The 23469-nt window shown below is 27.6% G+C and overlaps 1 long non-coding RNA gene across 1 annotated transcript in view; it reads right to left on the bottom strand.

The window, feature by feature from the left end:
* Positions 1 to 21279, bottom strand: part of LOC139427062 (uncharacterized) — a 124422-nt gene extending 103143 nt beyond the window's left edge. The window contains exon 1 of the long non-coding RNA XR_011638220.2: positions 20833 to 21279. This is a non-coding gene — a long non-coding RNA (uncharacterized LOC139427062). The remainder of the gene's footprint in view (positions 1 to 20832) is intronic.
* Positions 21280 to 23469: the final 2190 nt, after the last annotated feature.

Below are 23469 nucleotides of genomic sequence, written 5' to 3'. Positions count from 1 at the left end.
TGGGAGCAACGTGTTGGATCGCAAGTTAGAGTCACCTTTCAGTAGAGGTAAGCGTTTGAAGTTTATATGGATTTATAGGATCAGTCCATTTCCTAACAGCTAAACCTCGTACTCATTTCATGTTTACTCCTTTTTCCTTTTCCTTAACAACCATTTGTTTTTTATATCCACTATTGAAATCAAACGTCAGAACAGGGATGACTCATAAAATAATACCCTCATTTCTGAAAAAAATGAACCAGGTAGAAATCCCAATTATGTATGGATGTATACTTCGTTCAGACTCAGTTGAACACAGTGTAGGCTTAAAATATCTACAGTGGTTCCGTGAAACAAAAAAAGAAAAAAAAAGACATCACCCTCAATAAACTTTGCTGTAATAATCATATCCCCCCCTATGGGACAATCTTAATTATTCGAAGAGTTGGTCTTAAATTTATACACTAACTGGAGCTATCAAATATAGTAAAAATCAAACAGTCTGGAAAATATGATCTCAATATTTTATTCAGAAGAACAGAGAAGAGGACTCCCAAATATTAATTTCACTTCTTGGGTGTTTCACCATATCTCAAAAATGTTTGAAACAAATCGAAACTTTTTGCACATAGTTACAAACCTAATTTATTCAAAGATAATTTTATGCTAAGTTAGTTTTTATACTTATTTATTATTTTTGTAATTTTATTTAGTACTGATCGAAATAATTTTGTATTATAAGAAACCCAAAGTTTTGCATCATTTTGAACCATAACATTTTGAATGACAAAGTACAAAATTTTAACGAAATTGCTAGAATACCTCTTGTAAAGAAAAGTTTAAAAATGCGACTTTTTTGAAATTGAATAGCTCAGAAACTATTCAACCTCTTTCGTTAAAATTTTGTCAGGGAAGCAGTCAAAAGTTTCGGGCTTCTAATGTTGCTTTGATATTTTGAGTTTTTCGATATGTCTCAGCAATTAATTGTGCGGAAGAAAAAAAAAGCCTTTGCACATTATTATAAAGTTCCCTACATTTTTTTCATGTATTATATATTCAAACAAAAAAAAACTTTCAACAATTTTTTGTTCTCTGATTTAAGGTAGATAAAAAATTAAATTTACTTTCTCTGACCTACTTTATCGGAATATTTCGAATAATTTTAAAATTAAACTATTAAAGTTTACAAGAAATAATGATTTGGCTGCCTCTGTAAACAAAGTGATTTCAATAATAGGCATGATTTGAATATTTTTCAAAATTGTACAGGATTTACTTCTCTGACAACTTTTTTCTCTTTCAGTTTAAAATGAAACACGGTATCAATTTATAAAACTTTGTTTTCTTATAAAATCACAATAAAGAATAGCGTCTTTGCATTCCGAACTGCAATGCCTGAATTTTTCATGCATAGTTAATAGAGGGTTCCATCCTAAATCAGAGCTCTTAAAAATGAGTAACAATTCATTACGATTTGTACCGAGCTTTTTCTTTAAATGGGTAAACGATACTTAAAGCTTCGTACTTATTACTGACGCGGTGAGCGAAAGAAAAAAAAAATCTCGGGAGCGTTCAGTAAATTTTAGAACACGGAGGATATTAGAATACGAATGGGAAGCTATTTCTCTGGGGGATCTTTTGAATATCCCAGATCTAACCGTGAAATGCCAAAAGCAAAGAAAGGTTAGTTGGAAAAAAAAAGAAAGAAATAGCTGGAAAAGAGGAGATGGCTCAAGGGGGAAAGGGGGTCGATGGTTTGGGGATAGAAAAGCAAAGAAAAAAAGGGAAAAAATAACTTGCTGAAGGAAGACAAGCATTGAGTAAATTACAGGACGCAGTGCATATCTGAATAATTTCAGCTCGGAAGCGAGTTGGAAAAGGGGAAAAAAGAGGGAATTTGGTCGAAAAAGAAGGCAAGAGTTAAGGGAAAAAGTAAAGAGGCCCAAACGAAATGTGTAATGGTGTTTTGGAACTTCCGATCTAAAGGGAAAAAGAGCAGAAATGCGTTGCACATCAACGTATTCGATGGATGGGAAAAGTTAAAATTTTCATTTAAAAAAGATAAACTATGAAGAAATGCGATATTACCGAACGAAGCAGAGGGAGATTTTCTCATCTTAGATTCCGCTTTAAAGAATTGCTTCGAAATAATCAAAAAAGAAAATAACTACCAAAGTAGATTAGAAATCAATTCACTGCACATGAGTTTCGAAAATGGAAAACATGGCTGCATTTTGATAAGTTTCTAAACATATTTAGCATTTATTACGTCATTGTTAGTTTCAATAACAAATACTAATCGCAATTTCAATTATTTTGATAGTTAGAACCATGGATTGTGAATGAGTTATTACGAGTTTCTAAAAATTGTTATTAGAAATACGTAAAAGTGTAACATTTCGCTAATAAAAAATTCATATTGTTCTCTTCTGGAAAGTACCTTTTTGTTACATCATAAAACACAAATTTGTTTAGAATTAATAAAATTAAAATAGTAAAAGTGCGTAGATTTTTTTTTATCAAAAATAATTTTTTTAGAAAATTTCAATTTCCCTAAAATAAATTCCGTGTGCTTAATATTAAAAGAAATAGTGTTTAAAACAGAAGCAATGCTATATCCCATTGAGCAACATGGGAGAATTGATCGTTGAGCACAAGAGAAACTTGCTTACTATGCAGAAAAGCAACATTTTAAATTACAAGAAATTCCAAATCAAAAGCTCAATGGGTTAAGAAAAATAAGTTTATCGGAAAAAGGTAACCCATATAGAAATCAAGAAAATCTTTATTTAAGGATTTGTTTAGGATGTGAATCTACAAGGCTTTACTATCATCTCCCATCTCAGTTTGTAACTCGTTGAGGATTTGTTCACAAAAATGAACCTACTTGTGAGGATGTTGATTCTGAGTACGGACTTCCAGTTATGCCCCACAGATTTTCCCTGGGGGTTCAAGTCAGGTGGTTTATCAGGCCAAACGAGATATAATAGTGGGTATGAGTGCCATAAAACCAAACACATACTCTTGATTCTTAAAAAATGAGCTCATAATAAATTTTGTTATCTTAATCTTTAAACTATATAGATATCTTTTCATTTCCATGCAAATGTACATCTAATTATTATTCAGTGTCATGACAACCAGACATCAAAAATTTATTTTTCTAATTTTTCTTTCTTAAACTGCTGTAAAACATAAGCATAAATGTTATAAGGTTTACATTAATTTTGAAGCAACATTAAATAACATTTTGGGTTTTGTGTTTAACGCCTGATCATTTAAATATTAACCTTAGACATCATGAAGTTGACCCAGTTGGCTAGACATTTGGCAGAACTCATTTTTGATTAAGAGCTAATTATGGATCTCTCTTTGTATTTCGAAGCGTTGATTAATAATATCTTCTTGATTGGGATTTAATAAGGCAGGTCGTGTGGTTTAATAACTCTTATGGCCTGTTTCTATTAATATCATTATTCAAAGTTATAAAAATCATTAATATGGGCCAAAAAATTAAATAGTATCTTCAAAGGGGGATCGGCATAAATTATTTTCTCTACAACAGATATACGACATTTTCAAAGAAGTAATTTCTTTTCGATACAAATTATAACCTTGTTGATATCTATCTGAATATCCTCGATTTTCCTAAAAAGAAGTGGAGAAATTATGGATTTTAATTACAACGTGGATTATCATTTCATTTAAAATAGTGACTGGCGCAGTACAGCCGTTTCTGACTCTGAAGATATTCCTCAATCTATAACTATAAAATTTGAGTAATCATATTCTCAATGACATAATAATGACATAATTTTGAAGATATAAGAAAAAAAATATGACTGTGAATTGAATTTTACTAGCTATTTTTGATGAAATTAAAAAGAAATGTACGAAAGAAATACTTGTTTTAATAATTATCAATTAATATTTTTAATTAATTTTTAAAACGTACAGCTTCAAAGTTCTAAAATAATAATCAATTTTTTCCACAAAATACAAGCTACATGTACACGTACTTCTGAATAATATGCATTTACAAATTTCTAACACTTATGAGAATAAATATACTTCCAAATTGCAATACCTAATAAAACGTAGATATAGGTTTTATTTCTTATGGTGCCAGCATAGTATTCTTATCCAATATAATACTCAATTAGCTCAAGAATTCACGTGTATGCCTTCTGCATGGCGTAGTGTAAAGGTGGTTTTGTTCTGTCATGAGAAGGTAATAAAATGTTATGAATAAATAAATATGATATGAATAAATGAAGCGTAAAATAAATAAATAAATAATACTATAGATGTCCCAAACTGTGTTATTTACTCTGAAATTTATTCATTTAATTTAAAAATTGTGAATGAAGTTTTACTATTATGCTGATCTTGTATTATTATTATCATTATTATGCTGATCTCGTTTTATTATTATATTGTTCTTTTTATTTTTTTTAATATTTTCATAGACCTATTTAGAAACCATTTCTGATTTTATTTTTTAAATAAATCCTTGGTCCGAAGTATTTTCGTTTAAAAGTTATAAATTGGTAGTATTTACTTACATTAAATAAGGAAAAAGTTTGACCACAACTCTTATTTTTTCAAATAACTTTTTTAACTAAAAACAAGCGATATTAAGAGTCAAAAATTATTCATTAAAACAAGGTTGATAGCTTAATGAACCGCAAATATTTATAAAACTATTAATCTAAAAATAATTTATGAAAATGTATTTTGATTTCCCTTTCTGAATGGAACTTGGATCAATTTTCAGATTTTAGAAAGCTTAGTTTTGGTATAAATAAATTATTAAAAAGATCAATTAAATATTTCTGCTAATTTTTTTAGAAAAGCACTAATTATTCATAATGTAGACAAATTGTTCTGAAATAAATATTTTTAACAATATTTAGAGCGTTTTTGAGACTTCACATTTATTGTTTGTTTTTAAGGCAGAGTTATCTAAAAGGATTACCAAAAAGCCTGAAAATTCCTGTTTTCAAGTGAATAAAAAAATTTCTCAATAAAAAAATTATTTCCATTTAAAAAAAAACTTATTGTAAAGTTAAGGGCTGACTAATTCCGACCTTAAAATTTTATACTTATTATTTATAGACGTTGCTTTATATTTCTTAAGAGAAATTAAAGGGATTACATTTCGAGTTCACCTAACAAGTAAAATGACTTTGATGAATTCAACTTCATTTTTATGGTGGAAACAAGTCATCGTATTTAAAAATAAAAATACTTAATTTCCCTTGTTTAAGCATTATACTGGACATTTAAAGTGTAAGTTTTTCATCCAGTGCTAAAACATTACATTTGCAGTGATGTTTTTTAAAAATGATATAAATTAGATTCTGATTTAAATCAATGGAAAACTGAGCTTACGTTTTGTTTTAAAATAAACATTAAAAAAATTTAAAAACTACACATTTAATAATGGTATATGTTTAATTATTATTTCAAAGAGAATAATCAAAGATGTCCGATTCAGTTACGGTTTAAAAATACTTTTTTCCTGCAAAATCTAATTTTTATGAATGAGGCATACTCATTAGTTTTACAGATGAGTACATTTTCCGAACCTTGACCCCTCCCCCTCCGAACCAAAAAGAATAATTAAAAATGTCCAAGACAGTTACAGTTTAAAAATATTTTTTTCCTGCAAAATCTTATTTTTATGAATGAGGCATACTCATTAGTTTTACTGATGCGTAAGTTTTCCAAACCCTTAAGTTCACCATGCTAATATTGTCACAAAAAAGAGCAATTAAGATATAACACGCCGCATCGTGTTAACATTGAATTCCCATTTTTCCTCCTTTTTTAATACATCCTCTTCTACTTTCAATAATTTTGCTCAATAATAGCTTTTGCTGTAATCCTAAAAATAATGTGAACAATATAAAAATACAACCAACCGGGTGGGTGCAAATATTTAATGAAAGGAGAAGACAATAAGTTTTAAATGGGGGATTATCCAAGATACTTAAGATCTTCAATGAAAATAAACGGCACCCCCATCCCAGCGAAAGAAAGAAATTTCAAGAAATCTGTTTCGTATATTATAAGAACTAACTACCTCATTTTGTGGATTTAATGACAGAGCAAAGAATATTTTTTCGTTCTTTTAAAAACTTAGTAACTTCTACGCAGAAATAATAAACCTCTTAACGCATTTGTGAAAGTAAAGCCATTTATCTTAACTGAAATGCTCGTCTGACATTTTCCAATAATCCTCAATTAAGATACTTTGGGATTTCTCTCAAAAATCCCCTTCTTCACTCTTTCAAAATACTTTTTCTTTGCTAAATTGTGCGCATAATCCTAGAATTCCGTGAACTGAGCTTAATTAAGCTATTACAAGCTATGTTTAAGATCGTATTTTTCTAAATATTTGGTTTTGGATAAAAAGGCGTTGATTATAAAATTAAAGACTTATAATTTTGATTTTTTTCAAGCTGAATTTATTTTGTGTTTTAAAACAAATAGTTATTTATTGTGAAGAAACCTAGATAGTTTAATACTAAACAATTTTGCTATAAGCTTTGTTTTCTTTCTTTTTTTTAAATTTGCATGAAAATGTAGAATGTTGTAAAGATGTTTGTAAAAACGTTATTAAAGTAACTTTTATTTGGTATCTTCATTATTTAGTATCACTGTTTTAAGTCAATACGATTTGTAGTGTTCAACTGTTATTCCAGAATTATTTTAGGAAAAAATTGAACTTTTCTAGCAAATAAGATCTTGTTAAGAAAAATCCTTAATAAGGGATTTTAAATCGCATTTCTATTTATTTATTTTGAATCGATAAATGGCCAAATATCACGTAAAGGTATTATAATTTATTAAAAGCAATTGTGCTTTGAATAAACTTAAGATTGCTTTCTTCTTTAATTATTAATAAAATTAAATTATTATAACAATATATATTTTTGGTAAATATTTTTTAACGATATTTGATTCAGTAATATGAGACTATTACATATTATTAAAATTGAGAAATTTTAATGCGCCTGTATTGTATTATTGATTTTCAATATATTGTAACATTGTTAAATAATATATTTAGGGTAAAAATTTATAAAGATTAAAATAATTTAAATTAAATTTCTTTGTTCAAATATGATACGTAGGGTTAAAGCAGTAATAACAATTAAAATAATTGAATTCATTTTGTTTTCAATTTTATATTCAATAATTAGGAATTTTCTTAAAAAATTTTAATCCCATTATGAAGTGGTAAAAATTACATTGATGCCTCAAACACTAATATTGATGCTCAAACAGTTTCATAAGTGATATAGAAAACCAAAGAAACGATAAAACTTTCAAAATTTGAATTAAGTTAAAATTAGAAATATTATAATTAGAATAGATAAATTATGAAAATTAAATGGATAATAAATAAATACTTAGAAATCAATTAAATAAATAAATTAGAATAAATAAATTGGAAAAAATACTTAAGACCTATTGATATTTGAATGAGACATATGAGTTCAATTCACAACCTGGCTCACACAAGATATTTTCTTTCCTATATGTACTGTGTATATTGCACTCAGATATTAGGCATTGGGTTTTTATGCCTAATATCGTGCCCTAAGGAAAAAATCAAAAAGAAAATATTGCATTTTATAAATAAATACTCGATCACTCCAATCAAAAATTAATTAATTATATGAACTACAATTTCTTTCCTGGCGTTAATGTTATATCTCTATACGATCAAAATTTAAATTATACAAATGAGAAACATACAAATAAATATCTTAATAAAATTTAATTTTTATATATAATATAAAATACTACATATTTAATTAGGATAATAATATAAAAATATTTAAATTTAAATTATTTGACTTCCTTGAAACGATAAATTTTCTTTTTTACTCCTTATACTTTCGAATGTTAATGTTTTGTTTCTTTGTTTCTGTTTATACTTATGCTTTGTTTCAATGTTTCTGATCAAGTTCAAAAAGAAAAATCGTATGAAATTATCACGGAACTCAATCATGATTAAAAATGCTTCGCAGATATGGATACGTTTAAAGGTTGCTCAAAAATTACGTAAGATTTGAATTTTACTCCATTTGTTCCATAAAATTTTGCCAACAAAAACACAAAAGTCTGCGGTACAATAGTCTGTTTAGGGTAATTCAATATGGAGAGCTAAAGGAAAGAACAGCACGCTTTCATGGATGAGCAATGTTGAGTTAATGCCTGAATTTTCATTTTCCCGTTTCAGTGTTCAGATCCTGCTTTTAAGAATCAATTAAAACAATTTACAATTTTTAATTGAAAACCTTTCCTTTCGATCCAAATTATTTTTATGTATATTTTTAAACATTCTACATAAAACAAAAATCCGCAACATGATTTTTGTCACTAAATAAAGCGTAAGACATTATTCTGAAATGCAAAGAAATAAAATAACCTCAAATAAAAATAAAATGTGGAAAATAATAGCCGACTCTTAGTAACACTTATGGAATGCTGCTGCTTGCATTCCACGATGTATCTAAGGGTAAATATTGGGGAAAAGGAATTAAATTTTTACAAAGTAAAGAAAATCTAAACTTCCCCCCTCTGAAGATTTTAAACAGCAGGTCCTTTGATGACAATTAACTTAAATTGAAACTTTGAAAGCATCAATCAAATTCTTTAATGAAAAAGAAGTCCTCTGAACGTATCCCTTCTTTCCTACTGCTTTTTTTTTATCAACGATTTTGATATTTTTTCAACAAAAGACTGGAAAAAAATTCTTCAGTTTTTATAAGAGTTTCATCAAGGACTGTTGAATTCCGTACAAAAGCTTTAATTGCAAAGAAAAATATTTCCCTGGGTGGGGTTGTCCTGGTGACGGACGCTAGTATTTCCTAAATTGAAGAAGGAACATTAATGTGCTAAAATTAAGAGACTCCTCTTCATGAACTACTAATAATTTCTCTAATCGAAACTTTATTGGATACCACGCTTAAGTAAGTTGTTCATTTTTTTTAATTCTGGTGAAACAAAATATCAAAGCTGTTGTTAAAGCAAAAAGCATACATTAAATATAAACCCAGGAGTTTAACAACAGGCATTCGATATTGATAAAATGTATTATGATTTCTTGTTCATTTCTAAAAAGAATTCTCGATTTTTCCAAGTCCAGTTTATCTTAGAAACCAGATATATTATAACATATACCTGATTTAGTTAGATACAAGGGAAATAATTTGGACCAAGTTTGAAATCAAATAATTTTACCCATCACTAAAATTTTGAATTTTTTATTGTTAAGTATTGATCTAAGCTTTCATTTAAATACACATATGAAAATTAGTCATGTAATTCATTATGTTGTTCCAGCTCACAGAGCTAAATGAACCTGTACGAATGGTGCAATTTATATTTTTCTTACCTTTTTTCTAAACAGGAGTGAAACAAGGGTTTGTTCTAAATCTCCTGAAACATAAATATTCTGAAAAATTTCTCACGCAAAGAATGGGGGAATTTATTAATACTTAAGTTACATGAAAAAATTGGAAAACATTTACAGCTTTGAATTGAGGATGGGAATTTTTTGAAAATATCTTATAATTAGCAATTTGTGCATGTTTGTTTGAAAGTTTGGTTATGCTATTTTAAAGAACGTCAAAGTCAAAATTAAATTGTATGCGGGAAAACTGTCATGATTTCATTCTTAAAAAAATTTTACATGTTTAACATGTTATATTACTTCTCTTCTTTTTCTTCTATGCTTCATAAGTAATGATGCTTAATGCGTGTTATGTGTTTTAGCGAAATTTGTAAAAAGTTAATTTAACATTAAATGGTTCAAACATACGACAGCGAACCTGTCTAAATCATTGGAACCTTATTTTCAAAATTGTTGCTATTGAGTCGTGATGGCTCAGGGGATAAAGCATTCACTTTCCAATGAGGTGAACAGGGTTCGAATCCCAGCGATGGCTGGTCGATACGAATTCGGCATCCGGCTTGCACCGACCACAGTGTTGACGTAAAATATCCTCAGTAACATGTAAAGCAAATGCGGGTTAGTTCCATCAAAAAAGTCCTCCATGAAGGCAAATATCTCCCAATACTTGATCCAGGAGTTCCCTCGTCTTCTGGATTGGGCTGAAAATTACAAGGCTACGGAGTTGAACATTTGTAGTCGTAAACCCAAAATTTGGGTCGGCTGTTCATCGAAATAAAATAAATTGCTGCTAGCCCTTATAATATGAGTGTTAAACATGCGCATCTGTTGAAAGAACGGTATCTTTATTCAAAAAAAGTAATTTTTTTCTGATTTCGTAATTTAAAATATTATTTATTCAAATTAATTACTATGTTTAAGCCCCACTCCTTGAATAATTAAGATTAAATAAGAGTACATGAACAATACGATCATTACATTAAAAGATATTAAAGTATTATTTTTTTTTATCTTGCACACTGTTCATTCGATATAAAACAACAAATCTTTTTTTCATCTATTTTTCACTCTCTTTATTATTTGCTATTCTATATTGAGCTTTCTAGCATAATAGCATTTTTAGAGAGAGAAATTCTGTACAAATGTTTAGATCTTATGAGAAAGATTTCATAAAAATTGGATGTAGATTTAAAAGTAGTTCACTACCTAAACTTATTGATATTTGATTCCTGAAGAATTTTTGCCAGTAAATTGGCTAACTAATCTTGTTTAAATAAAATACGCACAAATATTGAAATTATGAAAAAAAAACCTATCATAAATTAGTATCTTTATTCAAAATGAGTCGAGTTTAACGAAATTCAATGTTATGAAATTGTTCACCCAAATTCGATGGATATTATTGAAAAATTGATTAGAATTTATTTTAAAAATGGGTTGCATTTGTGAAAGATAAGAAAGTCCAATACAAATGCGTAGACGAAGAAAAAAGCCCAGTGATAGAATGTGTTTATTTAAGTTATGTTGTACTAGTTTGTGCACTGGTTACTCGAAAACCAATTCTTGTGTCACAAAAAAAGGGCTCAAGACGGAAATAATATGGGGAAAGGTGTTTAAAAGTTGTGGTTCTTGAATTTAGCTTAAGCCGCCATCTTAAATTTATGAAGGGTAAAGGGGGTCAAAAGAGGGTAAACTTACAGGTTATTATATCGAGGTTTTTTTTTTTTTTTTTCTATGTATTTTTTATGCTGAAACAAATAACATCAAAACAAAACCGTTAGGATTTATAATTTAAAAATTCTCAAAGTTTTTTATGAATCCAAAGTACTTTTTTTTACCAATCCACACATATGACATCGCTATAATTGAATGAGACGAAAATCAAATCCATAGAACTAAAAGTTTAGAAATTAAAAGAGTTATAAAGGTTTCGTACATGAAAAGTACAATATTGCATTTTAACCTATCTACACTTCTGACTAATCTTATAAAGATTAGTGAGGTATTGTTTCTAATGCATTCATGTTTAATTCAATAAAATCAAAAATAAGTCGATGAAACTAAGTTTTGAAGTTGCAAGGATTTTATGCGTAAAAAGTATACGAGAAATATGTTAACATATTTTTTTTTAATTTAGATAATTCAACACAACATTTCCTTTATATTTTTCACTTTTCTGCGAATTTGGTTTCTATTTTCGTGTAGGAGGTTTCTTAAAACAAAACTCTTTTCCAAATTCAATCACTGTTTTTGCATTGACCCACTGATTTCCTGAACTTCCCTTTCGAATTTCGTCACCCGCCGATATTTATTTTCGACCAAACAAAATAATTTACATGTTCCAAACCAAATAATTAAATAATTTATACATTATTTTCCTTTTTTATGTTTCTAATATTAATATATTTTTCTTTATGGAACACGCTTGAGAATTAATATTTTGTTTTGCAGTGAAAAAACAATACATATTTAATTCTAAATAAATTACATATAATTAATTCAGTTAATAATTCAACAATTTATTGACAGAAAAAATTACTGACCAGTTTTACAATGAAAATGGTACTTTGCTTGGAATGGTACTCAACACTAACATTTATTACAGTCGTTTGTTTAAGGGGAATTTTTTTTTCTTTCAAAATTGAAGTTTTTGAACATTGAATTGAATTGAATCAAATTAATTTTTTTTTTTAATTTTTAACAACTTTTTATGATTATTTTTTTATTTATAACGAACATAATATTACAATAATATGAGATTCCTAAAATAATTTGTTTAAAAACTATTTTGCGCTCAACTTAGTTTACAAATATTTAGTTTTACGAAAGATTGCCAAAAGAAGCTCAAGGGGAAAAGAAATTTTCAATAAATTAAGAGAATTCGTAAAAGTGCTCCAGATCAGAAATCACTAGTGTAAAAAGTTTTTTAAACTATTTTAATACATGTTTATTGAAAAAAAAGTTTTTTTTTTTGGGGGGGGGGGTGAAAAAGTTCATCTTGCTAAGTTAGAGTTGAGTAAAAAACTGGTTGGTTTAGATTGACAGGAAGGTTTTTTCTCTCATCCATGGTTTCAAAAGATTCATGTTCAGTTATGTTTGCTTAAATTGCGATAGACGGGAGGTTTTTTTTCTTTACTTTGATTATAATGTTTTCATTTTATTTTAACCAATATATTCTAAATTTAAAAACTTCTTTTAATTTTATTTAAATATTAATTTTGATTTCATATTTAAATATTTATTTTGATCGAATTTCAATATTTATTTTTCTTTTTTTTTTCATTTTATTATTTTTATTTCATTATTTATTTATATTTCATTTTGCTGATTTTATTTTATTTTTTATTTTTATTTTTTAAGTTTGAATTTTTGTTAATTTTGTTTTATTTTTCCAATTATTAGCCTTTGTATATATTTATATAAATTTTAGGTTTTAGCTATAAGTAACTGTTTTATTTTATTTTTTATTTTAATACATTGTAATTAGTTAAAACTAATTAAATTTCTGTAAATATTCCTTCCCTGCATTGACGTAAATAGACTATAATAGATTATGAGCAATATTTTAGCAAATCAAGTAAACTAAAATCTTTTTGTCAGTTAATTTATTATTTTTGCAATGCATTTGCAGTTTAGGCTGTGAGTTTTTTATTCAAAAGTAAGCAATAATTATAATAATAATAAATAATTCTATAATAATAATAAATAAATTTGTACAAGCATTTACAAATAAAATTGAATACATTTTACAAATAGAATTGAATACATTTTACAAATATAATTGAATAAAATTTGGTTACATTTATTATAATTTAATAAGTCACAAATATAATAGCCTTTCTCTTTCAGGTCTAAACGAAAATCTTTTCCTTTTTTTCGTATAGTTTTGATGAGAATATTTTTATTTTACTTAATTATAAATTTTTAATTTATTTATTTTATCGTAGTATTTTATACTCATTTTCTTTTTTCACATTAGTATTATTTATTACATTTATTTTTTTAGAAAGCAATATTCATTTTCTATTTTATTTTATTATTTATTTCATTGTTTATATGATTTAACAATATTTAAGATTTTAATTTGTATATTTTGTAGTTTGACGCCGTCACAATCTGTTTATTGTATTTAAATAAATGGTTGTAAATATTAGTGAAATGAAAAATGAGTAGAGTAAGCGAATAACTAATCACAAATATATATTTTCCGTGATGTATTATTTTTTTCCTTTTCTTTCTTCTGAATTCAATGTGAATGTAATAGACATCTATTTTAGATACTACTCTTTCAAAATTAAGCAAATTTTAAGTTTTTCTGCTACTAAGTGAAGATTTATATTTGTAGGTATTATTTATTTTTTATAGTTTAATTTCTTATTATTTAATTTTTTGTCATTTAATTTTTTATCATAGAATTCTTTTATCAGTTAATTTTGAATTATTTTATTTTTTATCTTTTTATATTTGCCATCATTGTATAAATTCTTTTATTTTTATAAAGTTTTATTAATTTTTTTTTTTATTTTCTAACTTGATGCCACTGTATCCATTCTAAAGTGCACTATAGTTTTTTATGTTCTAACGTCTAGTATTTTACGTTTTGTTTACTTCAATTTTACTATAACAATAATTTTTTTTTCAGTATAATTTTTATTCTTTTTATAAAAATATTCATTTTTATTATTTTTTCTATTATTTATTCTTCTGGTATAATTCATTTAATTGATATTTCTATTTAATAAATTTAAAATTTTTTTCAGTCATTCATTTTTTTTTATTCTTTCTAACTCTATCTTTATGTAATAAAATTGTTTTTTTATTAGTTTCTCAAAAAAAATTAAACTAGTCACAAACTGTTATTTTTATGTCTGTAAAAATTTCTTTTATATTTTTCAGATGTCGAAGCAATTATATTTTGTAAAACTAAGCTAATTTATAGTTTTTCTGCAATTTAATATTAATTAAATTTTTTAATCACTCAATTTTTTAATCATTTAGCTTTTTCGTTATTTTTTTAAATCTTTGTTCATTTTTTTTTTTAATTTTTCATTTTTACTGATTTAATCAATTTATTTACTTTCGAAGTTTTTTGCATTAAGTATCTATCTTTAAAAAAACTTTTAAGTTTCATCGATAATACTTAAATAAAATTCTCGATTTTTCCAAGTCCAGTTTATCTTAGAAACCAGATATATTATAACATATACCTGATTTAGTTAGATACAAGGGAAATAATTTGGACCAAGTTTGAAATCAAATAATTTTACCCATCACTGAAATTTTGAATTTTTTATTGTTAAGTATTGATCTAGCTAAGTTTTTTGCATTAAGTATCTATCTTTAAAAAAACTTTTAAGTTTCATCGATAATACTTAAATATTTCCTCGTTATTTACTGAGCATGCAGATATAATTTACGCTTTTTTAATTAATATAACTTTTCAAGAATTCAAAATGCAAAATACAAAGAATAAAGTCTTTAATGTAATTGTGTTTTTTATCATAATTTAATAAAACATTTTTATCGACATCACTCAATCAATATTTAAGTTTCAGTCTATTATTTTGTACTACATAATGTCTTATAAGTTCAATTTATCAGTAATGAATAAATCTAGAATTATTTATCAAACTATGTGGATACTTTCATATTTTCTTTCAATAATTTATGAAAAAACTAAAAAATTTTCGACTAAATTTGTTAATTATTTTTTTACGTTCTAAATTATCTCGAAATTCATCTGGAGATTATCTCGAAATTCATCTGGAGATTATCTCGAAATTTCCGATATTCATATTATAAAAAAAACAATTTTTATTAATACTGAGATTTTAATTAGTATATTTCTAGACATAAATCATGTTTCATTTGTTTTAAAGCGTCATTAAAGAATCATTTCCATTGCTCGTAAATAATTTATGATTTTCTTGACTAGAGCCTTATTTCTTTTAAATTCTACTTTTTAAAGCGTAACAGCAAATTCTATTTCATTTTTTTTCCTAAGTTTGACGTATTTAATTACTTTCTAAAGTAATCAATTTTAAAGAAAATGACCATTTTTCAAAATTTCTACAACATCTCCATTATTAGAATCAATTAAAATGGAGTTTTTGACAGTATTTATGCTTAATGAAATCTGCCAATTTAAACCAAAAACAGCACTTTGAAAGTTGGTTTCAATTTTATTAGAATAATATTCTTGCATACCAGCTGAGTTGAGTCATTAATTATGAAAATAAATTGTTTGTCTGGAAAGATTTATTTTTAACGAGACATTAATCAATATGCTTTTCTTTTTCTTCCCGATTTAATAGAAAACCTTTTATAGAAATGGAACATCAATGCACCTATTTAAATGTGAATTTTATTTGGAACTCTTCCCTTCATTTGACAATATCTTTTAAATTGAAAAAATTTTCAAAAATGTAGAAATTTTACATTTATTTTCGTTAATTAATTTGTTCTGATTTAATTTGTCACATTATTTTTGAGTGTTATGCAACACCAAAATCTTAAACGATAGATCTCAGCAAAAAAAGTTGCATTTTATGTTTGTATTTGTATTAATCACTTAAAATTTTTCACGAAGACAAAAAAGAAATATTAACAATCTACATTTGTAGTTGTATTGAATTCTAAAATTTTCGCGATAGCAAATATTTCTTTACATTTTGCACATGTATTTGCATTAATTTTTTGTAATTTTTCGTACCAGCAAAAATAATAAAAAAATTCTTAACAATAAAAAAAGTCTTAAATAAATAAAAAAAATTAAGATAAATAAAAAAAGTTTTAACAATTTATTTTTGTAGTTGTATTGAGCATCTGAAATTTTTTCTATATTCAAAAATAAATAAACAAATTATCATTACACTCTATAACTGTAACTGTTTTGATATTCGAAAAACTTTTTGAGCTGTAAAAGAAAAAAAAAGATAGAAAGAAAAGCTTTACATTTATGCTTGTATTGTATTGATATTCTCAATATCTTTTATGGCTGTAAAAAAGAAACTTTAAAATTAAAATTTTAAGTTGAATTGATCTTCATAAGAATTTTTTTGCAATGGCATGGATAAATTAAATAATAAATCTTTATTATATATTTACAATGTTATTTTTGAAAGAAATTAAATTTTTTACTATTATCCGTCTTTCCAGCACATTGTAAAAAATTCCAGATCAAATGACGGTAAAAAGTACCAGCACTCAGGGAGCGAGTACTTTTTACCTTAAAATTCATTTTTACTATAAAGGTTTCCTAAACAAGAAATTGATAAACCGACACTTTTACACATAAAGCAATATTTACTATAAAATTACTGAATCACTGCAATTAAATATATATTACTGTAAAAAATTGCGGTTTAAAATTTTAAGCCAAATTACATTTTGCGAATCATTCACTCGGGTAGCCAGTACTTTTCACAGTAATTTCATATGAAATTTTTTTGCAGTGCATAAATAATATAGAAAGTGGGGGAAATATGGACGCATAATTGTGAAAAAGATTCTGGTAAAAAATTTACTTACTTATTTTAAAAATATTCAGTTAAAAAAACAATTATTATAATTACCGGAAAATTTATCAGTCTGGCGCCGATTTTTTAAGACTTTGAGAAGGAAAATCCAAAACGATATCGATACAAATTGGTAAAAAAGTGCCAGCATAGTGGTGGTACATGACAAGTAGCTCAAAGGAACATATATCAATTTGAAAAATCATATTCTTGCAGTATTTGAAATATCATACTCTGTGAATGTATACTGTAGAATATGAGTAAAAAAGAATCACTAGCGTTTAATTTAACTTGAAAATTGGTTGCTAATTCTCCCTATACTTGATTCAAGTAAAAAGTAGCTTTGAGTTCAAAATCACAAGGCTACGGAGTTGAACATTGGTAGTCGTAAGCTCAAAATTGGGTCAGCTGTTTAACACTGACTATAAAATAAAAATAAAATTCGCTGATTTTAGATTTTCATGGAATAGAAATAGGGAGTGACTCGTGCTGATACACTCAACTTAGGCCATATTAAAGGAAGAACGGCAGCTATGTTTAAAATTATGCTACTGAAATAGGTACAGTTCATTTTGGACTATTCAGAATAATACAGCTGATAGGATGTAAAATAGATTAAAAATAACAAGTTTCTTTTTTATTATTTACACAGTGAAAAAAAAAAGGCAAACAAGGAAAAATTCGGTTGTAAAATGCTCCAGTATCCAAAATTTGAAGAACAATTAAATATTCCTATAGTACTATTAAAAACTCTATTAATTTTATTATTTTTTAATTTCATTAAGCTGAATTGCTGATAAAAGTAAGAAATAATGATCAAAAATTATGTTTTGTGTGGAAAAAAAAATCTGTCAAATGACTTTTCTAATTTTATATAAAAATCTTATAATACAGTATAAAAATTTTTTATGACTTTCGCTGAACAGCAGACCCATGTTTCGGCTCAGGGATCAACTTTACCGTCTTGTAATTTTGGATCCAAATCAGAAGACAAGGGAACTCCTAGATCAAACACTGGGACAAAATATTCTACTTGGAGGACTTTTTTGATAGAACTCACCCGCATTTGCGTTACATAGAGGGGAAAGCAATGAAATCTTACCGTGGTTAGCCTACTGGCTAGGGGATTCGAACCCATGATCGATACACCTGTAAAGCTATTTCACTTCAGTACTGTAGTCGGCGTGATGTGGAACCAAAATTCGTAGACTATAATCGCATTGACTATAATAAATCAAGTTACCTCATTGGGATATGAGTATTCTATCCCTTTAACAACTGCAACTCCATGCATGTATTGCGAGAAAACGTTTGATTACTCTCTTGAATGAACTATTCTCTTAATTAAAAATAAAAAATAAAAAAATACTTTGAAATTAGTTTTAATTTTCTCTCATTTATGGTCAAAACTTCTGGTCCATGACTCAAAAGGTGCAAAGTAATTGTTTTAATTTTTTTCTCACTTTAATCATTTGTTAGCACTAATTAATTTGAATAGTTTAAGTTTCTTGCTTGAACGATGAATTTCTCTTCTTAATATGTGAAAAGGCGATCATTAGTTATCAGGGTTGTACCTTTTTTGTGCTCTGCATGTCTGGAAGATCGAGTAGTAATACTTCGGCAACTAAAATTGCGATGATTAAAAAATAAATCCCTTAAAATCCACAGGGTGCAGAAGATAAATAAACAAGCGAAACGAAGCAGAACTATATAACTACTTAAAATTGTATGGCACAGAGGTTAAAGCGCTTGCTTCCCAATGGGATAACCTGGGTTTAAATCCTGATAAACGTTGGTTGATTTATATGTTAATCCAAGTTTAAAATGGCCACAGTTCTAACGTAAAATAGGCGAACAGTTGTAGGCGAATCGTGTGTTAGAATCCTCTTGTGTCGGGCTAACCGTAGGAGATCCTCGAGACTTTCTTCCAAAAGTAAAGCAAATGCAGGTTAGTTAAGCCCTTTACGTAGGCAACTTAGAGTAAGTGTTTTGTTGTCTTCAGTGTTTGGCTCAAGGTTAAGGAGTTAAAGGTTAAGGAGTTAACGGTTAAGGAGTAAAAACATCGATTCTAGCAAATTTGATGTTGATCAGCTGTTTAACGCTGATGATAAAATAAAACAAAATTCATAGAGAAGCCTGCTCTAATTTGCCAAACTGGTAGGTATGTTCAACGAAGAGATTTATAATATGTTGTAGTTGTTATTGTCTGATGTTAAATGGCTAAATTTGGATTAAGCCATCGAAATGATTTATTTTTTGAATAATTAGCTACAGCAATTTCCACAGAAGCAAGGAGGTAGTTTTGTAATTCTTTATTCTTTCTTTGACTAAATTGGACATCGGAAAACTTCTTTATTTCTAAATCTAACACAGACTACGAATACTTATACAATCATACAGACTACGAATACTTATACAATTATACAGACTACGAATACTTATACGTCTAAATCTAACACTGACTACAAATACTTATTAGATAAGTGGCTGTTTCAACTATCTTGAAGGGCGAAACTACACACTAATAAGAAATGCTCCTGTTCGAAATACAAGTTATGCAAATCAGTTGTCTAACTAGAAATTTTTAGATCATATTGGCCATCGCTATTGAAGAGAAAATATTTTAGGATATAATAAATAGTATGATCTGTATTGGAGTAAACCAATAAGCAAACCTGATAAAATGAAAAGCAAAATTTCAATTACAGTCAAGGTTTGTTACCAAAACCAGTTCATAATTTAATTTTTTGATGATTTTGAAAGAATTCAAGAAAATATTCATAAAAAATTTATACTTCATGTTAGTATTATTTATAATTTTTGGACTCTTTATTTTATTTTCCACTCTTGCTATACTAAAATTTATTATAAGCAACTTTCTATTATACTTTCAATTTCGCATAAATATAATTGAACAAAAATCAAGTGTATAAAAGTTCGTTGTTCGAGATTATTGTGCTTCAACCATCAGTTTTGGATGTGTTGGTACGAACCTTTCTTGTAGATAAAATATTTTGAGTATTAATTATTTTATATTGTTTTAATATTTAACTATTAAAACACACACTTAATTTCTGATTCTAAAATGAGAAAGCAAAAATAATAAAATACGTATTTTTTTTCTTAAGTTTTATCTCAAAAATTAAATATAGGAATTAGAAGCCTTCTTAATTTTAGATAGCTCTAAATAATCTTTCAGCAGAAGTTTTTCTTAAAAAAAATTTTTTTTCATCAATGTTAAATTATTTATTCGTTATACTTAACTCAATTACAATTAATTTTGATTTTTAAAAAATATGTTCATTAGAAAAATTAGAACAAAAAAGTAATGCCTTTTATATCTTCATAAAAAGTATAAACACAAGAAATAGAAACCTTCTTCATTAGCTTAAATAACTCTTTAAGATAACGAAAAATCTATATTAAATTATAACAAATCAAAACTACGTAATAATGTGTATTACTAGGCACTGAGATAAGATTTATATCAGTTTCATCATAAGTTAACTCTAATGTTGTGGCTTTCTCGACGAACAAAACGATTCTGAGATATTTTTGAATAATTCAGAAAGTTTCCACCCCTTTCGCGTACATTTCTTGGGGCAGAGGGGGAGCGATGAAATATTCCCCTTCCATATTCCATATTGAAAGGGGGCGTTCACTTCAGCCACCGCTGGCATCCTTCTGATTTGTCACCGGGGCGCCTCCAATAGCGAGCCGCCCATGATATTGCGTATTAATATAGGGTAAGCCTGCGTCTTTCTTGCGTCACGAAACTTTTCATATCCTCATTGACCAATAAAAAGTTGGCAGAACTCTTTCCATACCAGACATGGTATCAAAAACATGCAGAAAATGATGAAGGTCGAGAAAAAAAAACATAAATTGTTGAAGAAGACTCACCTTATTAAATAGCTGATCCACGAGTTGCAAAAGCCAAGTCGAAGTGACGAGGATCATGGCACGATTGAATTTCGAGATGTCCTTTACAGTAAACTCTTTCTCCGTTTACCCACCGCTTCTCTTCTCTCTTAGTGAACTGCGCAGGGGCTCTAAACTTGAAAAGGTCCCAGAGTCAGCCCCAGTTTGAGAATTGTGGGGAATCGATGCACATGCTAACTAGGTGAAGAGGGCCAACTCACCCACACGATCTGATCGAAAGACGAGGTTTTCAATCCACCTTCACTCTTTCTCTTTTATTCTCAGTCTATCTGGTGGTACCCTCCTTTAACTACTGCTCCACTGGGGATAGGGAAAAAGAATAGTATGGAGAAAAAAAGTTTCCGGAGTCGCCCCATTTAAGACAAGAATAACTAGAAGAGGTTTTTTTTCCCTTCTTCCTGGAAGAGCTCTCTTTCGAATAAAACTTCGCTACTCTGAGGAAAACTAGAGTTTATTTCTAAGAAAACTTACTTTCGACAAAGTATTAACAACGCCAATAGAATCTCGTAAGACTGGAGCTTAGTCTCAGAACACATTGGTTAGGAAGATAGGTTGCAGCATATTGCGCTGTCTATATTGCAAATACATTTTATTTGCCCTATTAAAAAAGGGTTACAAATGCTATAATTTTTAAAATATGCTTTCCAGCGATGCACATTATATTTAAAATTTGCTATTTTAGTTTAATATTTATTAACCTTAAATAAAGCTGGTTTCATTTTTTAAAAAAAATACTTTTTGACTGCGGGTTACTGGGAGTTATGATTTTTGTGTTGGAATATATTCTTTACCGTGGGCCAGGAGTTTCAAATGTTATTAGAACTTGCTGTTGATCATACTAATTAACTTAATGAGCCGTGATGGCACTGTGGTTAAATGTTCATCTATGATTCGGAAAGACTAGGGTTCAATACCCGGTGTTAGATTGAAATCCTCCAAGATTAAGGTCGATGGATACCAGGGGAAGAAAATACGGCCTGTCTGCAGCGTGGACCATATTACCTCATTCATCCTGTTGGTCTCGAAATTGAGGAACCTTAACCTCCACGATGCCTTTGACCGACAACTGACTGTTGGAGAAGACTTTATTAATTTTGATTAACTTTATAAATTGTTATTAAAAGTGTTCTTATAATTCTTTTCGTTAAACATCGATTTTTAAAGTGGTCCATCTATTCATTTTTTATTAATTTATATCATATTTATAAAATGAATCATCGCTTAATTTGACTGTCATCACTTCCTTACCGCTTACTTGCAGAAAGAAAAAATATTTTCCAATGCAATTTTCTCATATTATGGTTTTAAATTTATTTTAAAGTTTTGAGTGATCGCAGATATTGTTAATTTGAAATTATACATGGAATTGAAATGACTAACACATTTTCAGAAAAATTAAATTTTTACCTGCATGCGAAGACCGAATTTTGAACTTGCAATACCGACAAGCAAAAATTTTAAACCATTATTCAGGTCGTGATTTCAAAATATTCTGCTCGCTTATTTTCTGCTTCTACATAACAATATTATGTTTGTTATGTTTTTTTTTAAATTAATAGCGAAAAGAATTAAAATAACCAGGCATACGTGACTAAAGTATAATCTTTTTCTTTTCACTTCTTACTCTTTTTTCGCTGGTGTAAAAGACATTTAAGGAATAGCATAAAACGCATACAGTATTTAGAATATTTAATTTATTCAGTAGTGAAATATATTTTTTTTAACTTTAACTGATGAAAATGCTAATCTGAAGAAAAAAATAAGTTTTATAAGAAAATTTGCATTATTTTTGGCAAAATTTGCATGCGTAGAAACCAAAGTTGAACTGGAAATTTATATCGGCTGTTATAAAGTTATGACCTTACTTTTATTACTAGTACTTCTAATTTGTACACCCTAGTAAAAGTTGCAAATCTAAAGAGGAAATGGTCACATGACTGATTTTGAATGTATGTAATAAAACACAAAACCGGAAAATAATTGCAGATCATAATGGAATTTTAAACAATCTACTGTCTATTATTACATTCATTTTACTTCAACGCTGACTTCAAAAGTGTCTGTATACAATTGAAACTTAAACTTTGGATCTCCTGCTCTACAGAAATTCTCCTTCAATAGAAAAAGTAAACATTTTGCTTATATTAACAATCTCTTGATTGAACTTGGAAGCATACCAAAGTTACTTAAGGAAGTGCTCATTGTGTGAGTCATCCCAGAAAAAAGTAAAAATATCATCATAAAATAGTACTACAAACCTTTAGAAGCCTAAAACAGGATTTATAAAAATTTAAAAGCGAAAATTTATTTTAAAAAAACTAATTTTATTCTTGATTATAACATATATGCTTCCCTAAAATAATGGTTCGGATGTTACTCTCAGCCTCTGTCAAGCAGTGACATTAAGATATGAATGTGAAGCGTCTTCTAATAGTGCCTCAGTGTCCCTAAAAAAATTTGTGAAACGAGTAAGAGTGATACTTGTGATACAGAAATGGTAAGCGAAATCCACAGATTAGCTGATCACATTTTTGAAGCTGAAGTGAACAAAAATACCCATAGCTTTGTATCAAATCTTTGTTAGAAGTATACCTAAAA

The sequence above is a fragment of the Parasteatoda tepidariorum genome, chromosome 11 (genome assembly GCF_982258835.1).
Source record: "Parasteatoda tepidariorum strain Cologne lab strain chromosome 11, Ptep-v5.0, whole genome shotgun sequence".
NCBI classification, from domain to species: Eukaryota; Metazoa; Arthropoda; class Arachnida; order Araneae; family Theridiidae; genus Parasteatoda; species Parasteatoda tepidariorum.
This window is presented reverse-complemented; position numbering and strand designations above follow the sequence as displayed.